The sequence below is a fragment of the Equus caballus genome, chromosome 2 (assembly GCF_041296265.1).
Source record: "Equus caballus isolate H_3958 breed thoroughbred chromosome 2, TB-T2T, whole genome shotgun sequence".
Classification (NCBI taxonomy): Eukaryota; Metazoa; Chordata; class Mammalia; order Perissodactyla; family Equidae; genus Equus; species Equus caballus.
In genome coordinates this window covers 84282709-84304295 of record NC_091685.1, presented here as the reverse complement: position 1 = coordinate 84304295, position 21587 = coordinate 84282709, and the positions used below count along the sequence as shown (strand labels likewise).

The 21587-nt window shown below is 35.6% G+C and overlaps 1 long non-coding RNA gene across 5 annotated transcripts in view; it reads right to left on the bottom strand.

The window, feature by feature from the left end:
- The window catches only part of LOC106782872 (uncharacterized), a 128517-nt gene that overhangs the window by 100054 nt on the left and 6876 nt on the right, over nt 1-21587 (bottom strand). For 4 of the 5 annotated variants that reach the window (XR_011436729.1, XR_002806460.2, XR_011436728.1 and 1 more), the window contains 4 exons: nt 19650-19925; nt 18685-18899; nt 5943-6122; nt 1365-1571 (listed from right to left, as the gene is read on the bottom strand). This is a non-coding gene — a long non-coding RNA (uncharacterized lncRNA). Of the gene's footprint in view, nt 1-1364; nt 1572-5942; nt 6123-16161; nt 18492-18684; nt 18900-19649; nt 19926-21587 lie in introns of those variants that run through there. The other variant, XR_011436731.1, reaches the window with a different exon arrangement.

The following is a 21587-nucleotide window of genomic DNA, read 5'->3' as shown; positions in this document are numbered from 1 at the left end:
CATACTTCTCTGTACTCTCCTTTCATAACACTTAGGATATTTTTAATTATATGTGACTATTGTTTCCCATCTCACTAACTATAGAGGAGTGGGCAAAATGTTAAACTACTTTGCTTCTACCATTGTATTTTGTTAATGTGTATTTGGTCTAGACTTTACTTAATAAATAAAAATATATGGTTGAATCAATTTGAAAAAGTTATCACTGACACACTCCTTTGATGTGTCTCCTTCAGTGATATCCTCCATTTCTGAATCTCAGCGTGGAATACTCAAACCAGATGTTTTAGTTCCTTTCCATTGCACTCTTATTCTATAATTTCAAATACCCAAATGAAAATGATCTTTGCTTTTTCAAGAGTAGGACTTAAGGGAAAAATCCTTAGTGTCCACTTTTTCATCTTTGCTGTTCCTTTGATATATCTAACTTGGCAGTTATAAAAATTTTCTTCTGAGAAAGAAAAGACCTCTGAGCCACAGGCCCTTCTAATGTGGGACATAGGAAATTTCTGTTATAAACAGAGGAAGTCAGATGTTTCCTTTTCCATAACTTCTAAGAAAATTATTACTGCTAACATCTATTCTCACCTAAGAATAAAAGTAATTTAATACACATCCAAGAAAATTCCTCATCACAGAAATTGATTTGCTCCATCTAGAGAAACAAATGTTAAACAACATTCTCAACTTGATGGGGATATTTGCTGTTTGTACATAATATAGACAAGTATACTTTAGTTATTGATGAATCTATACCATTTGCTGCTAATGCAAAGACATGACTTTATGTTTACCAAATATCTGAATGTCATAGTGATAACTGGATAGTGAGTCTTTCTAGCTGGAACAGAAGGTATTAAAGTCAAACACTAGCACAGGATTTTACAACAGTGGATTCTTGAGACTTCCCATATAATTGTTGTCCAAATTTAACACCTTTGAGAGTTCAAGAGGATACCAGGAGTAATTGAAATTATATAACTTTTGAAAGGTTTATTTTTTTCTAATAAGACAGTTTCAGTATACTGTGAATATATATTTCTTTTCAAAATATGTCTATTTTCAAAAACATTTTCTTCTCAAAATAAAGTTAACCTATCTATATAAATTAAAGCAGAATGATATTTTAATCATTTTTATATTGATTATCTTGCATATAACATAAACACAACTTTTAGTTTTAACCCTGACATATAAGAGTTCGGAAGTTTTCACTTCCATCTTTATAAGAAAAAAAAGCTAAACAAACTGAAAATCAACCACTTTTTTTGGACCCACCAGGGAACTGAGGTAACATGGAAAACTATAATCCGAAATCTGGAAAGAGAGGAGAATCCAGAGAGTAACAGCTAAGATCTGCTTACCAACAGTAGAAGTCACTGGCGACATACACTGATAGGAACATTTCAATGATAATTTTGATGAATTTCTGGATGGTGAGAACGGACTGGGTTAGAACGAGAAACTCCTGGAGGCCACAGCCTTAGAAGGGTCCCCTCACTTTGGTGGATTTTACTTCCAGGAATCCTGTCAGGTCATGGTGAAGATCCAAGAGAAATGTCCTCCTGTCTCTGATAGGGAGAGAGAGAAAAAATCGTTGTGAAATATGCCTTCTGTCTTCTCCATAACAAAAGCCTACTCTCCAGGGAAAGAGTTTTACCAGAATCTCATTTTATCTGGGAGAAGGTCATTCCTCCCACTCCAATCTTCCTGGATAACCTAAGAGAGATTAAAAGCTATGCCACTGGAGAAATACTTGAAAAAGTCACATCTAGGAGTCATAGGCCCATTAAAGACTGAGATTTAATCATAGGGTTATAGAACACTTCCCATCTCCCACGCTTTACTACTATACCAACAGGGTTCTTGTACAACAATAGTAGATTACAGTTGAAGTTGTTGCAAGATGCAGACTCTCTCTGAGGAGGAGTACTTAGGGAAGCCCAGAGTCAAGAGAGGAGATACAAACATGAAGACTAAAGAAATTTGAAGCCTCTGGTACCTATAGCTAAAGCAAACATCAATCACAGTCCAATGCATATCATAACATAAATCCTCACACTAAAGGCCTATTTTCCTCAGTTTCTATTACCCAATACAACATGTCCAGCTTTCTACAACAATTACAAGGCATGCCAGAAGGCAAGAAAAAACACAGTCTGAAGAAACAAGTAAAGCATCAGAAGCAGACTCAGCTGTGACAAAGATGTTGGAATTATCAGACCAGGAATTTACAAGAATTAACATTAATATGTTAAAGACTCTAATGGAAAAAGTGGACAACATGCAAGAACAGATGGGTAATGTAGGCAGAGAGATGAAAACTCTAAGAGAGAATCAGAACATAATGGTAGAAATCAAAAATAGTGCAACACAATGAAGAATGCCTTTACCTGACCCATTAGTGGAATAGGACTCAGCCAAGGAAAAAATCAGGGCGCTTGAAGATAAGTCAATGAAATCTTTACAAACTGAATGTAAAGACAAAAAAAAAGTTAAAAAACAGGAGCCACTGTGGCCAAGTGGTTAACTATGCATGCTCCGCTTTGGTGGCCCAGGGTTTCACCAGGTTCGCATCCTGGGCGCGGACATGGCACTGCTCATCAGGCCATGGTGAGGCGGCATCCCACATGCCACAACTAGAAGGACCCACAACTAAAATATACAACTATATACTGGGGGGATTTGGGGAGAGAAAAGCAGAAAAAAAAAAAAAGATTGGCAACAGTTGTTAGCTCAGGTGCCAATCTTTAAAAAGATAAAACAAAAACAGGGGCCAGCCCCATGGCCAAGTGATTAAGTTCGCACACTCTCCCCCAGGGTTTTGCCAGTTCAGATCCTGGGCACAGACCTAGCACTGCTCATCAAGCCATGATGAGGCAGTGTCCCACATAGCACAACTAGAAGGACCTGCAACTGAAATATACAACTACATACTGGGACCTGCAATTGGAATATACAACTATGTCCTGGGAAGCTTTAGGAAGAAGAAGAAGAAGAAAAAAGATTGGCGACAGATGTTAGCTCAGGTGCCAATTTAAAAAAAATAAAAAGAATAAAGAAACAGAATAGAACATTCAAAAACTATGGAAAGCTTTCAAAAGGTATAACATACGTCTAATTGGAACACTAGAAGGAGAAGAAAGAAGGGAGCAGGAGAAATATTTGAAGTAATAATAATTGAGAACTTTCCAAAATTAATGACAGACACCAAAACCACTGATCCAGGAAGTTTAGAGAACATCAAGCAGGATATATATCAAAAGAGCAACATCGTAGAATGAGTTAGGAGGTGTTCTTTCTGCTTCTATTTTCTGAAAGAGATTGTGGAGAATGGTCATCAGTTATTCCTTAAGTGTTTGGTGGAACGGACAAACTATGGTCCACTAACATAATGGAACACTATTCAACAATAAAAATTAATGAGCTATCAAACCAAAAGTGATATGGATGAATCTTAAGTGCGTATAGCTAAATGAAACGTCAGTCTGAAAAGGCTACATATTGTGTGATTCCAATTATACGACATTCTATAAAATGCAACACTCTGGAAACAGTAAAAACATCAGTAGTTTCCAGGGGGAGAGTTGAATAGGTGTAGCATAGGGGGAGTTTTAGGGATACTCTGTATGATATTTTAAAAGTGAATACATTACTATGCTTTTGAAAAATGCAGAAATTTACAGCAAAAAGAATGAAACAATGCATGAAAACTGTAATAAAATCATTCAGGAGGGTGGAGAAATCAGAACGAAATGCACAAAGTGACAAAATAATCTAACTATATTATAAATGTATGAAAAGACCTCACTGAATGGGATCAGGGAAACAAATGCTGACCTAAGGAACTTTGGAAATGAGCGGATTCTGTAAGAATAGGCAAAAGAAACTACATAATCATTATACTCTAGTTGATAAAGTTGCTTCCTTTGGGGATACGGATAAATAATTCTGATTCTGCTATATATACACACTGGAATTGAGCAACAAGGCAAATGGATGGCAGAAGGAAGGAGCTAGATTTCTCACTGTTGCAGTGGGAGGTTACAGGTAAGGAAATGGAAGAGGCTAAAATGATCCACATGGTAATGAATCAGAGTCAGTATAAACTCATGTTTAGCTTACCAAAGATACAGATGGTTACATATGAAAATATTAATAGATATGAGTATATACAGTGGTTAGTATGGACACATATATTTCCTGGTTGTGTCAGCTGAGGGGCCTAAACGTGGTAACACCCTAGTAATAATGAACAAACCTAGCACCAGATCTTGGCTCCTAATATTGTTCCTCAATAAAGGGAATCAAGTCTCCTTGAAGATGACTGAATCCAGGACTGGGACAAGGAATATACATTACAACAATAGCTTGTAGCATCTTACACTGCCAGAGAGTAAGAAAGTATTGAAAAAACAAAACAATGGATGTATGGCAACAGGACAAAGGAGTCATCTGAAAAATTTCTCAATGCCAAAGGTGGAAAAATTCATGCAATAAAATAAAGTAGTATCGGATTATAGCCCAAAGTACAAAGGAAACATCCATGAGTCTACACTGATATACATAATTTATTGAATAAATGAAGAGATGAATCTCTCATATAGAAGAGTTTCAAATAATTGCTGTCGATACTCCAGCCTCAAGAAAGTGCAGCTTAATTCCACACTAACTAAGTGTGAGCTGCACGTAGAGACTTCTTCCATGCTGTACAGTAAGGAAAGGGGGTTAAAAGAGTAACTTCTAAATGGAGAAACCTGACAAACACTACTTGAACCAGATGATCAAGGTTCTCATCAACAGTGATGTCATGTTGGTAGTATGTCCCCTTGATATAACACGATGATAATGGCACTTGGCCTCTGTGATCTTCTTTCCAAAAACACACAACCCCAATCTAACCATGAGAAACACATCAGACAAATCCCGGTTGAGGGACATTCTAAAAAATACGTGGGACTTCTCAAAACTTCCAAGGTCATTGACAAAAGGAAAATTTGAGAAATTGTCACAGCCAAAGGAACCTAAGGAGACATTACTAAATGTAATGTAGTGTCCTGGAACAGAAACAAAAAGACAGGTAAAAGCCAAGAAACTCCTTATAACGTGCAAACTTTAGTTAACAAGAATATATCAAAATTAATTGTATCAAATGTGCCACATTGATATAGGATGTTAATAATAATAGGGGAAATTTGATGTGGAGTATATCAGAAATCTGTACTATCTTCGCTATTTTTCTAAAAATCTAAACTGTTCTAAAATAAAAATTTTATTTAAAATTAAGAATAGCATAACCAACACGCAATAGTATACATTCACAAGCGTTAGTCAATTTTGTGTCCATCTCTGTTTCTATTATGATGTTACTAGATAGTTTTTGAAGAACTTACCTTTTCAATATGCTGTTATTACACTTAGTTCTTTATAAAATTGCCTACCATCTCTTTCAAAGCAGCAGTTCATAGTCTGGGAAGACTAGTGTCCTCCATGCTTTCCCTAATAGGAAGATGTCATTTATATTGCATCTGAAAAGCGAGATGGATTATCACTGATTGTCTTTCAGATTATCCATATGTTGAAATGAAAGTCTTTTTATTGCAATAGGACACACAGTACTATAGGGCAGCGTAGCAGAAGCTGTAGGCACAAAATAAGGTCTGTCAAACCTATTCTCAATTATTATAATGCAACTATTAATAACAATGCTACATTTTAAAAGATGAGAAATTGAGACTAATGTTAATCCAGCTGTGACAAAGAGGCATAAACAAGAACGGTCACAGGTCAAGTGGAACACTCCTGGGTAACCCTGTACTTGCGATCTCCCTACTTTTTAATTAGCATAATTAGTGCTAGAAATGGGCTTTCATTGGCAAAGTCTGCAGTATTCAAAGATATGTGAACTGCTTAAAATATTACAGGGACCTTTTCCATCTCACCTGAGCAAACTTTAGATTCTCTAAGGTGTGCTTGAAGCTTGATCTCTAAAGGGCTGTTTGTCCAACACGCGGTAGGATTCTGGTCCTCTAATGCCGACTACGAGAGTAAGAGAGTCCTTTCTGCGAATAGCTTTACAAAAGCCTCCATGAAAACTTTCATGCAAGATGTGGGAACATCTCCTAGGAGTGAAGAGAACCAGAACTTCATCAAGCTTATATACCAGTTCATAAAACTGTTTTGTGTTTGCTGGCTAATCAGGGTTTGTTTAATAAATATATGCATGTGTAACAGAATCTGGATGAGATGTGATTTCACTATAACTTGTGGTAAGGTTGTGGAAAAATAGCTGACCTACCTTGAAAGAGAACCAGCAAGGTGTGCATGATCAAGATGGCTTAGGTTGTTTATAACAATGATTTTAATGATGTTTTCCATCACAGTAAATAACATACCAATATATTTGAACATGAGATTGTGCTGTTAAAATATCATACATAGAGTTTCAAGAGTAGAATTACAAATATCATTGGAATAAAAGTCTCACCTACTCATAATATAGTGCCTCAAATCTTACGTATAATCCCAGTAAAATACTTGTGATCTTCTTACAATATATGTGCACAACTTAATTTTTGCATTAAATACAGTAGAAAATACTCTAGTATACTTGAAACCTTACCCAGAGTTGTCATGGAGCAGTTTTCACATTTTCCAAATATGGACAGGTATATGACAGTACAAAAGGTTATGGAATTCTCAAGTGCTTAAGATTTTAATTCTTCCTACTTCAAAAGTCTTTTATTCCACTCTCAACAATATCCCTTGGAAATTGGCATAGTACATTTTCAGATATTAAACAAAAGAGTGGTGCTACAAGACCTCCCTAAAGTGGATGTCTAAAATCTTGAATTGTCTATCAAGGCAAAGCACAGAGGATTTTTAGGGCAGTGAAAATGCTCTGTATGATACTCTAATAATGGATACGTCATTACACACGTGTCTAAACCCACAGAATTTAGAATACCAAGAGTGAACCCCAAAGAAACTATGGGCTTTGGTGGATTATGTGTTGATGCTGGTTGATCAGTTGTAACATATGTACCACTCTGGTGGGGGAATGTTGATAATGCGGGAGGCTATGCATGTGTGGGGGCAGAGAGTATAGGTGAAATCTCTGTACCTTCCCCTCAATTTTGCTGTGAGCCTAAAATTATCCTGAAAAATGAAATCTTTAAAATTAATTTAAAAAATTATCTATCACAAGTAGGCCTGCCCAAGTGTAATCAATCAGATTCATTAAATGTCATATTGATTGCCTACTATATGCCAGATGATGTTCTAAATGAGGTAGATATAAGGATGACTAAAGCTTTGTCTATATCTTCAAAAAAATTATCTATCACATTTAAATTCTAAAATAGTACAATTTTTATAAAAGATCACAATGATAAGCTAAACAAGTATAGGTAAAATAATGTTGCTAAACATAAAGTCCTCTTTGTTTAAACCTTCAGTCAAAATTTAGCATATGAGATCAAGGCATTTATTACCCTGAAAATGAAATTATTTGTATTTTAAGAACTGAATTTCAGAGGGTCTGTGGAAGACATTTTTTGGATCTAGTGAAATATATAATCTCTGAAGAGGTGCTTTTGGTATAGTGATGTCCCCTTCTCATCCAAAATTCCAGTTATAAATGGAGATGACTACCAATTCTTAGGAGGTTTGTCATACGCCCACTTAAAATTCTTCTAATAGCATAAAACTAGTCAACTTTGGACTGTTTAAACCTACTTAAGACAACCTACTTGGAACAAAGGTCATTTTAGGGAAAATAAGTATTTTGTGGGACTCACTTTTTTCATTCACAATTAAAGTAATATTTTTGAGTCTCATAGGAAAATTATATTTAGCAGTACAGATTACTTTACGCAATTACGCAATAGCATGTCATTGAGGAAGTCTGTGCTATATTTTACCCAGACAACAGAATGTGAACTTTTTCTCTTTTTGAGAAGTGGCTCCCAGGAAGCCGTTTTCTAGTATATCCCCTATTTAGAGTTCCAAAGTTCATAAAAAATATCTTTCCCAGCATTATTTGATTTTATCTTTGAGGGAATCTTTTGAAACAGATTTTGTCATGGTCTCCACTTTATTTATGGAAAAACAGAGGCTCAAATGGTGACTAGTTCATGGAAACTGCAGAATTAAGGTTTCTGCTAAGTGTATTGTCCTCTGCACCACATTTACTGAGTTCCAATTGTGTACTCATGGTGCGTCAGCAGCCCTAGGGATCAGAGATAAAAAAGACGTGCTACCTGACCCTCCCACAATCCAGGCCTCTCCATCCCATAGTTAAGGATACAGTAGTCTCCCCTTATCTTCCAGGGTTGTTCCAAGACCCTCAGTAGGTGCCTGAAACCATGGATAGTTCCAAACCCTACCTATATGTACTATGTTTTTTCCTATACGTACATATCTACGATGAAGTTTAATTTATAAATTAGGCACAGTAAGATGGACAATGACTAACAATATAATAGAACAGTTATACTGCAGTAAAAGTTATGTGAATGTGGTCTCTCTCTCAAAACATCTTATTGTACTGTACTCTCTCTTCTTCTTGCAATGATATGAGATGATACAATGCCCACAGTGATGAGATGAAGGGAGGTGAACGAAGCAAGCATTGTAACTTAGCATTATTTTCCAACCAGGATTGACCGGGGGTAAGTGAAATTGTGGAAAGTGAAACCGTGGATAAGGGGCAACTAATGTATTATTCACACTGGGCTGGGGCAAGCACAGAGGCAGGACACTGTGCAAGAAGAAATAACACCAGCTCCTTCAGTGATCCTCAGGCCAGACCACCAGAGAATGCTTGCTCTTTCACTATCTTCTAGTGCGCAGATCTCTGCGGTGCTGGTGTAGTGGCCCCATCCTTTCCATGTGGCCATCCTATTTTCATGCTTTAGTTCTATGCCCGATGATGTATGCATGCAGATCCCATGGGACAGCCTTTCTCCACCAGTATTCCTGGCGGATTTCAGCCCTATTCTGCCATGAATAGTATAACTAATATCATTCAAGATGCCTAAGAAAGAAGAGAATTCATTACGCACAATGGATAACTTAGGGCCTTATCGCTGAATTCTCTCCCAACTCCAGTTGAGAAGAGGAACAAGTGTAGATTCTCTGTTCTTCAGGTGAGGTGGCGTCAAGACAAGCTTGGGCTTATCTTTTTCTTTTCTTTTTATTTGTACATGTTAGGACAGGAAAAAAAAAATGAATACACATTTTTAAAAAGCTAGATGTGGTTTTGAAATGGCAAGATTCATATGAAGGAAATGAATATGTCTGGAGAGTTTTACAAATCTATTTTATTTCCTTTTTAGCTATCCTGTGTGACACATCCTATTTTATAAGTGTTCCAAAAGCATTGCACAGAACTATATTCTGTTCCAAAAACATTGAAAACTCCCCTCAGGCAGGAACTTGTTCTATTTCTTTATGCCCTCTGACGGCATATGCAGAACCACATTCTGGCCTTTTGCACGGCACGGGTTGTTCACAGACTTGCCTGATTTGGTTTTATTCCAAAAATTAGTCTAAATAATTAATTAGATATTTATAATGGCAACATTATTATACCTGATAATTGTGCTCCAATTTTCCCATGAGGAGTGTTGCTAATGCTAGAAGAAACAGTTTTGTGATAAATGTGCAAGTTGTTTAAAAACAGCTCTGGCTTAAAAACAATGGCAATCTTTGACCCAACAATTATATTTCTGGGAATGTATCCTTAGTAATTACTCATGAATGTTTTAAAGAAATATTTAGAGCAGTTAATAATAAAGAGAGTGTGATCCTATTTTGTCAAAAAACAAAATATGTTTTAATTTTTTGGTATTATTTGAAGTTTTTACTGTGGGCGCATGCATGAATAAAATAACAAAGATGTATCTGCCAAAATATTGCACAGCTTTGCTCTAAATGGTGAATGTTACACGAGGTTTTAATTTTTATCTTAAGCTTCTCTATAGTGATCATTTTTTCTTCAATAAGTTTGTTACATTGTCGTTAAATAATAAATAAATAAATGTTATATTAAAAGTTTGAGGTTATATTGAAATTCTGAGAAGGCCAAATTATATTATCACGGTTACAGAAATAAGAGATGGACGGGGTCGAGTCACCGTTCCTAAATTCCTTGCCAGCAGGACTCAGTATCCCTGACCCGGGGCCGGTCAGCATCTGCTGGAATTTCTTCCAGTGAAAAACTTCACAAGCTTGCTCTGTGCTCATGGGCTACGATTTTGATTATGATTTACTGTGTGAGAGAATTTTCATCCAGTAGAAACCACTGCATCTGGGGAGGATCTCGGAAACTGATTATCCCAATACAATTTATAGAATTGAAGTTGAAATGCTTTCATATAAGCCAAAAGATAGTAAAATAATCAAAAGCAATTTTAGTAACCCACTTTTGGCTTTTCCACCAAGTTCAATCACAGATTTTCACTCATTGGCATATAAAATTTGCTTGATCTTTAAAAGAGTTGATGTAACTACTTAAAAGTTGAATAGGAGAGGGTTCAAAAAGTGACTTTAATAGAAATGACCAATTTACCACAACTCTGATTGTAAAATCCACTGTTGGACCATGACTGCTACTTAAAGTGCAGAGGAAAACATTGGTAGCTTCAAAGAAAACGACATGAAAGAAATAACCCATTAGTCTAGCTGCCTGGTAATGCATTGAGGGAAATCACAAATTAAACAAGAACTGTTAAGAAAACTATTGGAAACAATTGTAACCAGGAAAAAAAAAAAAAGGTTACTTCAAAGAGAGTTGCAGAAATACACTTTAAGAAATCAATGGTTTGGTGAAGTTGAATATTTTATTGGAGAAGGTGCTAATTAAACAGACATAAAAACAGACACAAAAGATTAAACAAGAACTATTAAGAAAACTATTGGAAACAATTGTAACCAGGAAAAAAAAAAAGGTTACTTCAAAGAGAGTTGCAGAAATACACTTTAAGAAATCAATGGTTTGGTGAAGTTGAATATTTTATTGGAGAAGGTGCTAATTAAACAGACAGAAAAACAAATGTATGCATATATAAATATACATATATGTTATACAAAATGGAGTTACGTATATTATATAGAAAATTTTATATATTTACATATATTGAATTATGTAACGTATACATAATATATTGTTTTATATATAGTGTGTGTAGGGAAAGAGATCCAGAGACAGAGAGGAAAAGAGACAGAGAAGGAGAGACAGATAGACAAACAGAGACACAGATTGAAAGAGTGAGAGAGAGAGAAAAAACAGAGAGAACCATAAGTCCAAAAAGAGTTTTATAGCCAGTGGCTTGTAAAAGTAATAATATTGATTAGTCTGTGGTGAACACAGTATCACTAATTTGTTTATATTGTTCAAAGATCAGCAAATATGGCAACATATATATATATATATATGTCTATGCAGATGCATGAAGAAACATATCAACATAAGTGGAAATGTAAGAATAAATCAAACTTTCTTATAGACAAATTCACTTGCCAAGATTTCCCTGGTTTGGTTTGGCTAATTAGAATTTTAGGAATTTTTAAAACAGGAACTTTTTAAAAGCAATATGCCTAAAAGAAATATATAAGAAAATTATTTATTGTTAAATAATAGAAAAACCAGCATATTCTGAAATACAAAGTTCAGACCCCAGATTCGACACCATCATAACATTTTTACATTTTTAACAAAGCCGCTGTAAATGTTATTCCCCATTTTTCACTCTGAATGTTTATTTTTGTATAAGAAATATGTTTTGATAATCAACATTCATTTCTAAATAAAAACTAGTCTTTTAATAATTTTTAACATTCTGTTACCCTTGTTTATGTGAAGCTGATTAATTTCTTTAAAATTATACTCTGCAATCAGACTTCTTGGAATGACACTGACATTTTCAATGAAAAGACAGAGTAAATTCAGTGGAAAGGAAAAGATAAAAAATAGGTTTTATTTCCATTGCCTGTGTACAGCACAAAATGAAGGGCTAATTTTATAACACCATCAATACGTCAAATGGCACAATGGATAATGTGTTTATGACAAGACAGTCCTGAAAGCCTTCGCCAAAACTTCATGCAAAAAGTAAAACTGTCCAATTGTTGAAAACTATGATGTAGTGGGCTGAACTGTAGTCCCCCAAAGATAGGTCTGCCTGCAACCTCAGAAGGTGACCTTATTTGGAATGAGGGTCTTTGCAGATATAATTAAGGTATGAATCTCATGATGAGATCATCCTGGAGTAGGGTGGGTGCTAAATCCAATGACAAATGTCTTTATAAGAGATTTAAAAGGAGAAGACATGGAGACACAGAAAGGACAGCCTTGTGAAGATGCAGCAAGAGACTGAAGTGAAGCAGCAACAAGGTAAGGAAGGCCAAGGATTGCTGGCAACAAGAAATGAGCAGAGAGGCACAGAATGGATTCTCTCTCACAACCTCCACAAGGAACCGACCCTGCTAACATCTTTTTTTTTTTGAGAAAGATTAGCCCTGAGCTAACTACTACCAGTCCTCCTCTTTTTGCTGAGGAAGACTGGCCCTGAGCTAACATCGTGCACATCTTCCTTTACTTTATATGCGGGATGCCTACCACAGCATGGTGTGCCAAGCGGTGCCATGTCCGCACCCGGGATCCGGGCAGGCAAACCCGGGGCTGCCGAGAAGCGGAACATGCAAACTTAACCACTGCGCCACCAGGCCAGCCCTCTGCCAACATCTTGATTTCTGACTCTTGGCCTCCAGAACTGTGAGAGAAGAAATTTCTGCTGTTATAAGCTACCAAGTTTGTGATAATTTGTTACGGCAGCCTTAAGAAACTAATACGTTCGGTGATTCTCAGTAGCATAGACGGTCCGTAGATTTACGATTCTACAGTCCCCATCTTTAGGTTCTGTGGAATAGGAGTGAAGTTGAGTAATCATTATATAAGAAGAGGTCAACTGGCATTTAGCTTGTCCTCTTTAAATATCTAAAACAAGAGGATGTTCTAAAGGAGATTTCCAATTATCTTAAGGATAATGCTCATTTGATTAAATTTGGTTGACTAAGATGAATGTTGGGAATCTGAGTGAGTCAGTTTTGCTCTCTGGACAGCCTAAGCCTTTGGATAATTGTGCTATCTCCCCTTTTGTGTTATGATGAGCAAATGGTGCCTTTCCGTGTGGTGAAATTCATGTCCTATAATCTAAAACAAGAGTTGGAGCATTCTGAGAAGTGTTTTATCACAGCAAACATATGCTCAGTGCCAAGCACTCCCTCAAACCTTCCACAATAATCATAGACACTCATATAGATTCCTTAATATTTTCACTATGAATTCCTGAGTGTAGGAGAAAGAAACGTGATAAAAACCTGAAATTAGGGAAAACACTGGAAAAGCTGAGCCATGGCCTTCCCTGAAAATAACAGAAAACCTTCCTTCTTTCCCTACAGCAGTGAAGACATAAGTAGAAGATGAATTTCAATGCTTTGTATGACTATTCAATTTACTAGGAAATTTAGATAATCCTTAAGAGAATCCAACTGTAAGAAGGTTAATGACTTAGAAAGGTTCATTCTACTTAGTTATGAAATAAAACCAAGGGTAAAGTAAGCAAGTTCTAAAAGCAAACTTTATACTGAAAGATGGAAAAGGAAAATTTAGACTAAATTAAGAATCTCATTTTTTAAATTTTTTTATTGAGTTTATAATAATTTACACCAATGTGAGATTTCAGTTGTACATTATTTCTTGACTGTAACCACATAAGTGGTCCCCTTCACCCCCTGTACCCACCCGCCAAACCCCCATCCCCTGGTAACCACTAGACTGTTTTCTTTGTCCATGTATTTGTTTATATTCCACATATGAGCGTAATCATCTGGTGTTTGTCTTTCTCAGTCTGGCTTATCTTGCTTAGCATAATTCCCTCTAGGTCCTTCCATGTTGTTGGAAATGGGATGAGTTGTCTCTTATTATGGCTGAGTAATATTCCATTGTATGTATATACCACATCTTCTTTATCCAATCATCAGTCGATGGGCACTTGGATTGTTTCTATGTCTTAGCTATTGTGAATAGTGCTGCAAGGAACATAGGGGTGCATATGTTACTTTGGATTGTTCATTTCAAATTGTTTGGGTAGATACCCAGTAGTTGGATAGCTGGGTTGTATGGTAGTTCTATTTTTAGTTTTTGAGTAACCTCTATACTGGTTTCCATAGTGGCTGCACCAGTTTGCATTCGCACCAACAGTGTATGAGGGTTCCCTTTTTTCCACACCCTCTCCAACATTTGTTATTTTTAGTCTTAGTGATTATAGCCATTTTAACAGGTGTAAGGTGGTATCTTAGGGTAGTTTTGATTTGCATTTCCCTGATGATTAGTGACGTTGAACATCTTTTCATGTGTTTATTGGTCATCTGTATATCTTCTTTGGAAAAATGTCTGTTCATCTCCTCTGTCCATTTTTTGATCAGATTGTGTATTTTTTTATTGTTCAGTTGTGCGAGTTCCTTAAACATGATGGAGATTAACCCCTTGTCAGATATCTGATTTGCAAGTATTTTCTGCCACTTGGTGGGTTTGTTTTGGTATCTTTGTTTTGATTCTAGTTTCTTTTGCCTTGCAGAGGCTCTTTAGTCTGATGAACTCCCACTTGTTTATTTTTTCTTTTGTTTCCCTTGTCTGAGAAGATATGATGCTTGAAAAGATCCTTTTTAGTTTGATGTCAAATAGTGTACTAATGATATTATCTTCCAGGAGTTTTATAGTTTCAGGACGTATCTTCAAGTCTTTAAGAATCTTATTTTAATTAATGAGTACTAATTCAAGTTAACAGTTGCCCCTTGTTCTTTTTCTGATTTACTGCATTGTTATAGAAAAGGCAAATGTGAATTTAAAACATGCTTCTCCTTGGATTACTTAATGTTCATAATAATCATTGTTATTTGACCTGCTCTTTCTCCTCTGAAAGAGAAGCATCAGAGAAGATGTACAAAGTATTATCCCGTATTGTTGGAAGACTATCTGCTGGAAGAAAAATTACCTAGCCCTCAAAAGGTTGAATTGTAGAGCCAGTTTGACTCCATCAAACATAACTGTCCCCAAATCATGCTTCTAGACTGTCATGGAAACTTGAGATCCCATACTCTAATATTTACCTAATAGAGTCACATTTATTTTCTTATAAAAATCCCTTTAACAAGGAGAATTATAGCTGTTACATATTTTCCTACTTTTAAAGGACTCTGCACAGTCTTTTATGCTACTTGAGTTCATTAAAATGAGACCAATGAGTTACTAATCAGCATGTTAACTGTCAAAAAGTTGATAAGCAAAATTTTCTTCTTATGCCAAACATGGTTTATAACTGTAAGTGAACAAGTAAAGTTTTACACAAAAAATTCATATTGTCAAAATTATGTCAATACTCTTGAAAATATTGAAACAAATACTTCATATAATAAGATCATTCTTGGCCTCTTTTAGTGAACATGATTAAAATGAAATAGCTTTTCAGCATGAAGAGTAAATATAAATTAAACTCATTATATGAACACAGGTATAAGAATATTTTCTAGCCTAAACAAAGGACAATATTTATCCAGTACTTCACTTTACTTATTCTCAAAGAGTTAGCATTAATAATCCTCTCCTACCATTCCACCCCCATCTTCCTTCTCTGCTATATTTTTCTCCATAGCACAAATCATCATCTGACATACTCCATATTTTATTTTTTAATTTTTTTGAGGTTTTTTTTGGTGAGGAAGTTTTGCCCTGAGCTAACACTTCTTCCAATCCTCTTCTTTTTGCTTGAGGAAGATTGGCCCTGAACTAACATCTGTGCCAATCTTTCTCTATTTTGTATGTGGGTAACCACCACAGCATGGCTTGATGAGTGGTGTAGGTCTGAGCCTGGGATCCAAACCCATGAACCTGGGCCACCAAAGCAGAGTGCACCAAACTTAACCACTATGCCACCGGGCTGGCCCCTGTTAATCTTGCTAATTGTCCATCATAGTAGAAGTACCATGACAACAATGGTTTGTTTTATTATACTGTTGAGTCTCCAGTTCCTAGAACAGAGCCTGGTGTGTGGTTGTTACTCAATAAAAATATTTTAATGAATGAATAATCGGAGGGAGTGTTTTTTCAGCTTTCTTTAATGTCAGTAAACAGAAAAAAAAGAGAGGGGGCTGTAAATATAGTAAGAAGAAACAAAGCATGCATATTTTAATTTTAAATAAGTCCTCATCCTATTTGACTAGTCCTCCACCTGTGTTCTTCTTTTCTTCTTCTTCCTCTTTTTGTTTTTTGGTGAGAAAGATTGTTCCTGAGCTAACATCTTTGCCAATCTTCCTCTATTTTGTATGTGGGATGCTGTCATAGCATGGCTTGATGAATGATGTGTAGGTCCGCACCTGGGATCCAAACCCATGAACCCTGGGCCACCAAACTTAACCACTACACCACCAGGCCAGGCCCCGTGTTCTTCTTTCATTGTCCTACTATGGTCACCATAAGTTTTAACTAACTTGAAAAGAGCTATAATCAGCCCAGCATGGAGTATTAGTCTCTCTCACAGTTTCTCATTAAATTCCATTGTGATCTATAGTTTCTCACAATTTTAATCAAGAAGAATTCAGTTTAGTGGTTGATAATTTTGATGTTTCAGGTGAATATTCTAAATTTATAAGATGATCCTTCAAATGAATTAGAAAAAAACTCTAATACTTCAACCAAGGGCAAAGACATAAACGGATATTTCACAAAATAAGGGGTAGTGGTAATATTAATAATCCAGTAAGTATATAAGATATTTAAAATCACCTATGAAAGTAATATAATTAGAGATTCATTTTTCATGAAAAATGTCTAACATAAATCTCTAATAAAAAATAATAGCAACTATGTAGAACATTTGCACAATGTTGATAAGATTATAAATAGATTAAAACTTATGAAATGATCTGGAAAGTGACATTAGTAACCATAAATTAACTCATTCTCTAGAAACCAAATTCCTGGAAATGTATAAAGGAAAATATAAGGCATGTGAACAAACCCGTTTGTTTACAAAGTTCTTCATCCATTTTTAATTTATCTTTTGCAAATAACTTCAGCTTGTTTATAACTTGTCTCTTTACTCTCTCTCCAGTGCCTTTGATGAAAGGAAGTTCTTAACTTGAAATTAGTCAAACTTTAGCAATCAATTCCTTTGTTTATATTTATTCTTAACATATTACATTTTTACTATTTTCTCTGCTCACTCTTCTGTCTTGGCTCTCAGATCATCTGATTGGAAATACTATTTTGCTAATATTTTTTCTAACAAAAATGTAGTACATTTTTAGAAATTCTTTTACTAAGGATACGTTAGTTGTAAAATCCTAATATCACCTCTCCTCACCCCATCTACCAATTCTTGAAAGTCAATTTTGCTGAATATACAATTTGAAATTGAGAATTATTTTTTTCTCAGCACTTGCTAGCACTTTGAAGATAACAGTCTATTTTCTTTTACCTTCAAGTGTTTCTGTTAAGAAGTTAGCAAATTTAGCCATCAATTTAATTGTTGTTCCATTGTAGATGATCTTCGTTTTTTTCTAGTCACTTGAAAGATCTCCTTATATTTGGTTTGATTATTTTATCAAATGCATTTATGAGTGAACTTTTTTAAAATTTATTTATCCTTCTTGGGAATTGTTGGGCTAACAAGAAGATGGATGACTGAATTAAATTCTGGAAAACCTTAGCTGATGTGCCTTTTAATATTGCCTTTCCACTGAATCCCTACTCTCTCTTGATAATATCCTTCATACATCTTAACCAGTCCCTCATATTTTCATCCAACTCTTTGTCTAAACACTGGTTATTTCTTTAGACCTATTTTCCAGTTCACTAGTATTCTCTTCACTTTAATCTAATCTGCTATTTAACTCTTCCATGAGATTTTATTTTTCATTACGATATTTTTAATTTTTGGAAGTTCTTTTTGGTTCCAGTTTTAACTGGTCAAGTTTTATATTCTAGTTCCTTTCTTATATTATGAATACATTTTATTTTAAAAAATATATTAAACACACTTATATTCTGTCTTGAATAATTTCTACTCTTTCAGTCATTGTAGATGTGACTTTTAATTTATTGAGTTCTTCTTTCCTTTCTATCATTTACGGTGGCATTTTTCCTCATGTATTTGGTAACTTCCTTATTACAGGCTCATTTTTCCTGGGACCTTAGCTGTCAAAATTACTTGAAGGTTGTCTTTAAAGTAGATTTCCCTGGTGAGGATTTGTGTTTGCTTCTTCCAGGCTCCTGTGGCATTCCCAGTACATGGCCACTTTAAAATAAAGGTTCTGCCTGAAGATTTTTAAGCCACTGAATTTTGATGAATTTCCAATCCAAATCTGTGGCAGTACAGGCTTGGGGTCAGGAACACTCAGAAGAGACTTGCTCCATTCTGAGTCAATACCTAAAAAGAGAAAGCATCTCGTGTGAAAACACCCTGCTCCAAGATTTCTAATAAGTGTGTGTGTTACCATTTCCTATTCTACTTGGTTTTGTCTTCTATCTCCCTTGCACATGTTACCCAATTTCCCAAGCTCCTGCCCGCCAGTTATAGGCAGATAACCTCGGAGCAATTGCCAGCTACCATGCTTACTTACCCATGATGCCCTTCTTTCTTGTTTCTAGTCTCAGCTGATTATCCTGTCTGGACATCCAACCTGGCTAAGCCTTAAAATTGTGTTTAAATTTTCATCCAGCATTGTCAGGTGTTCTGTACAGGAAAGGGTTTCTCTGCGCGTCTGCCATGGTGTGGGAAAAGGAGGGCCCCTTTTATCACTTCACTACTTTTATAATCGGACCAAAATAGAATACTCTAAAAAGTAAGAAGAAAGAGATTTGGTAAGACACTACTTCCCTTAGGTAATATCGTCAACTGTTTAAACAAAGTATTTTATAAATATAAGAGCAGCAGCCATAACTGTCATTTTCATAAAATGAGATTTCAACAAGTCTGCCTCTGCAAAATTTGCCATTTTTTTAATGTCAAAACAGAGTTCTCTTTACTTTGAAACTTGAATCAGTTTCTTTTTTTAAACCGTGGCGCAGGATACGCCTTTTGGCCCCATCTGGTGAGACTATCATTTAAGAGTCTCCTTGGCTGCCTTTTGCAATTTTGAGATCTATGTGCCTTGTGCTTCACTTTTCCAAGAAGGAGAAGCATCCACAAAACACTCTTAGGAGCAAGCTCAAAGAAAACATCTTGGCTTCAGTAGTAAAGTGAAAACCAAGAGCAAAATTGATGCCCATTCATTAGATGTTTCTGGCACAGACTCATTAGCTCATTAGTACGACACATCACCAGTTGGTGAGCATCCTCCGTTAGAATAATGAAAATTCCCAGACCTTACTCCCACTGGGCTGCTTAGTGAAAGGCATATCATTTTTATCATACCATATTTTGCAGCTTTAAATTATAAAAGTATCACACAGGAAGCAGAAAACGTTTTATCTGTTACAATATTTAAAAGGAGTGAGGGCACACTAACTAAAGTATATTTTTCACTTCTTTTACCATTATTTGAAAATTTACAAACATGTCTTTCCACACAGATGGCTCTCTTACCTATAGGTCAGTAGGTCATGCTGTCTTGGAATGGTTCTCCTAAAATTGAAGGCCTCATAGAAGTTCACATATTTATACTCACATATAAAAATTCTTCTCATTTTGATTAAATGCTTTCCTCTAAAAGAGATATTCTATTAAGGCTGCCACTTTTTAAAACTCTATTTCAACTCAGCTGTGCAAGACCCCCTTGAAACAGTAGAGTGTCATCCTGCTGAGAAAGATGCCTGGGAGCTTCAACTACAGGGGCTCTGGGGTTGTTTATAAGTCCAGTTCCTGGAAATAGAAAGTGTTAAAGAATTTTCACCTCTCTGTAAAAGGCATTCATTTAATCAATGGTTATTTTTTAAGATGACTTGCCATGAAAAGAAGCACGAAGTCAATCTTACTGACACTTAAAGAATTGGGAGAAGGTTACATGAGTAACTTAATACTTTGTTCTTTAAGTAGCTTTATTGAATATACTTCCAACTCTTTGCCCACCTGCCTCATTAAGCTTATTTCCTTCTTCCCTTCCTTCCTTCCTTCCTTCTTCCCTTTATTCCTTCTCTCCCTCTGTCTCTATATTTCTTCATCTCTCTCTCTTTCTATAAATGCATGGTTAAATGGAAACACACTACCTTTATTTAGTTAACCATTCTCTAGGAAATAAAGTTATCGCAACTCATGTTCTCCACTGCTCACCTGGTAGCTTAAACTAATGTCAAGTAAAGAAATTAAGAGAATACATAAACAGTTTAAAGTACAGGTGTTGAAAACCCAAGCTTATTACATAATGGTATCAGGAATGTGTACCTGCCCAAGGACTTTCTCAATAAGACAACTTTTCTACATTGAAACATTCAGTGTTCCTGATCTTCCACCATCAGAATGATTTACAGACGCTTGTTAAAATGCAGATATCTGGGACCTGCCAGATCCCAAAGAATCTGGTTTAATAAATCTGAACCGGCCCTTTTTATTTTGCATAATTAACAAAGTCTTTAAAGAATGAACAGAGTGACTCATACCCCAGGGTTATGAGCCAGATGACCTGAGTTTGAATCCTGCTTTTACCACTTGGTAGCTGGTAAAATTTAGTGACTTGCGGAAAGTCACTTAATCTCCCTGTAACTCAATTTTCTCCCATGTTAAGCAGATGCAATACTAGTGCTTATCTCAGAGGATTATTGGTGGAAACAAACGACCTAACACATATAGTGCTTAGAACTGTGTCTGGCACATATTTAACATTCTATAATGTTAACTATTACGATTTTTTCTTGACAATTAAGATGTTAGAACCCCAGAAAAGAATTCGTTCATCCTCCTTTTAATAACTTTGATTGTTGTTGTTGATGTTGTTTTCAGCTCTTGTTTTAAAATCAACTTTATTAGGGTAAATTTACATGCAATCAAATGGACCTATTTCAAGTGTACAGTTCGATTAATTTTGATAAATGCGTATACTCTCATAACCACACCACAACCATGGTATGGAACCTTTCCATCACCCAAAAAGTTCCTCGTGCCCTTTGCTGGCAATTTCCCACTCTGTTTCCAGGCAACTACAGATCTGCCCTCTGTCATTACAGGCTAGTTTTGCCCTTACTAGAATTTCACATAAATTGAATCATACAGTATGTACTCTTTTGCGTCTGTTTTTTTTTTTTCTCTCAGCATAATGTTTGAGATTCACCTGTGCCACTGCATGTATCAGTAGTTTCTTCTTTTCTATTGCTGACTAGTATTCCATTATATGAACAGACTGTAATTTGCTCATCTACTCATCTGTTGCTGGACATTTGAGTTGTTTCCAGTTTGGGGCTATTAAAAATAGCTCAGATAACTTCTTTGTTGGCAGCTGGCATTAGTTTTTCTATTTAAAAATTAGTAAAGTAGAAAAATCAGAAAATAGAATCTGTCTTTATATGACTAATTATTTTGGAAGGCCTAGAA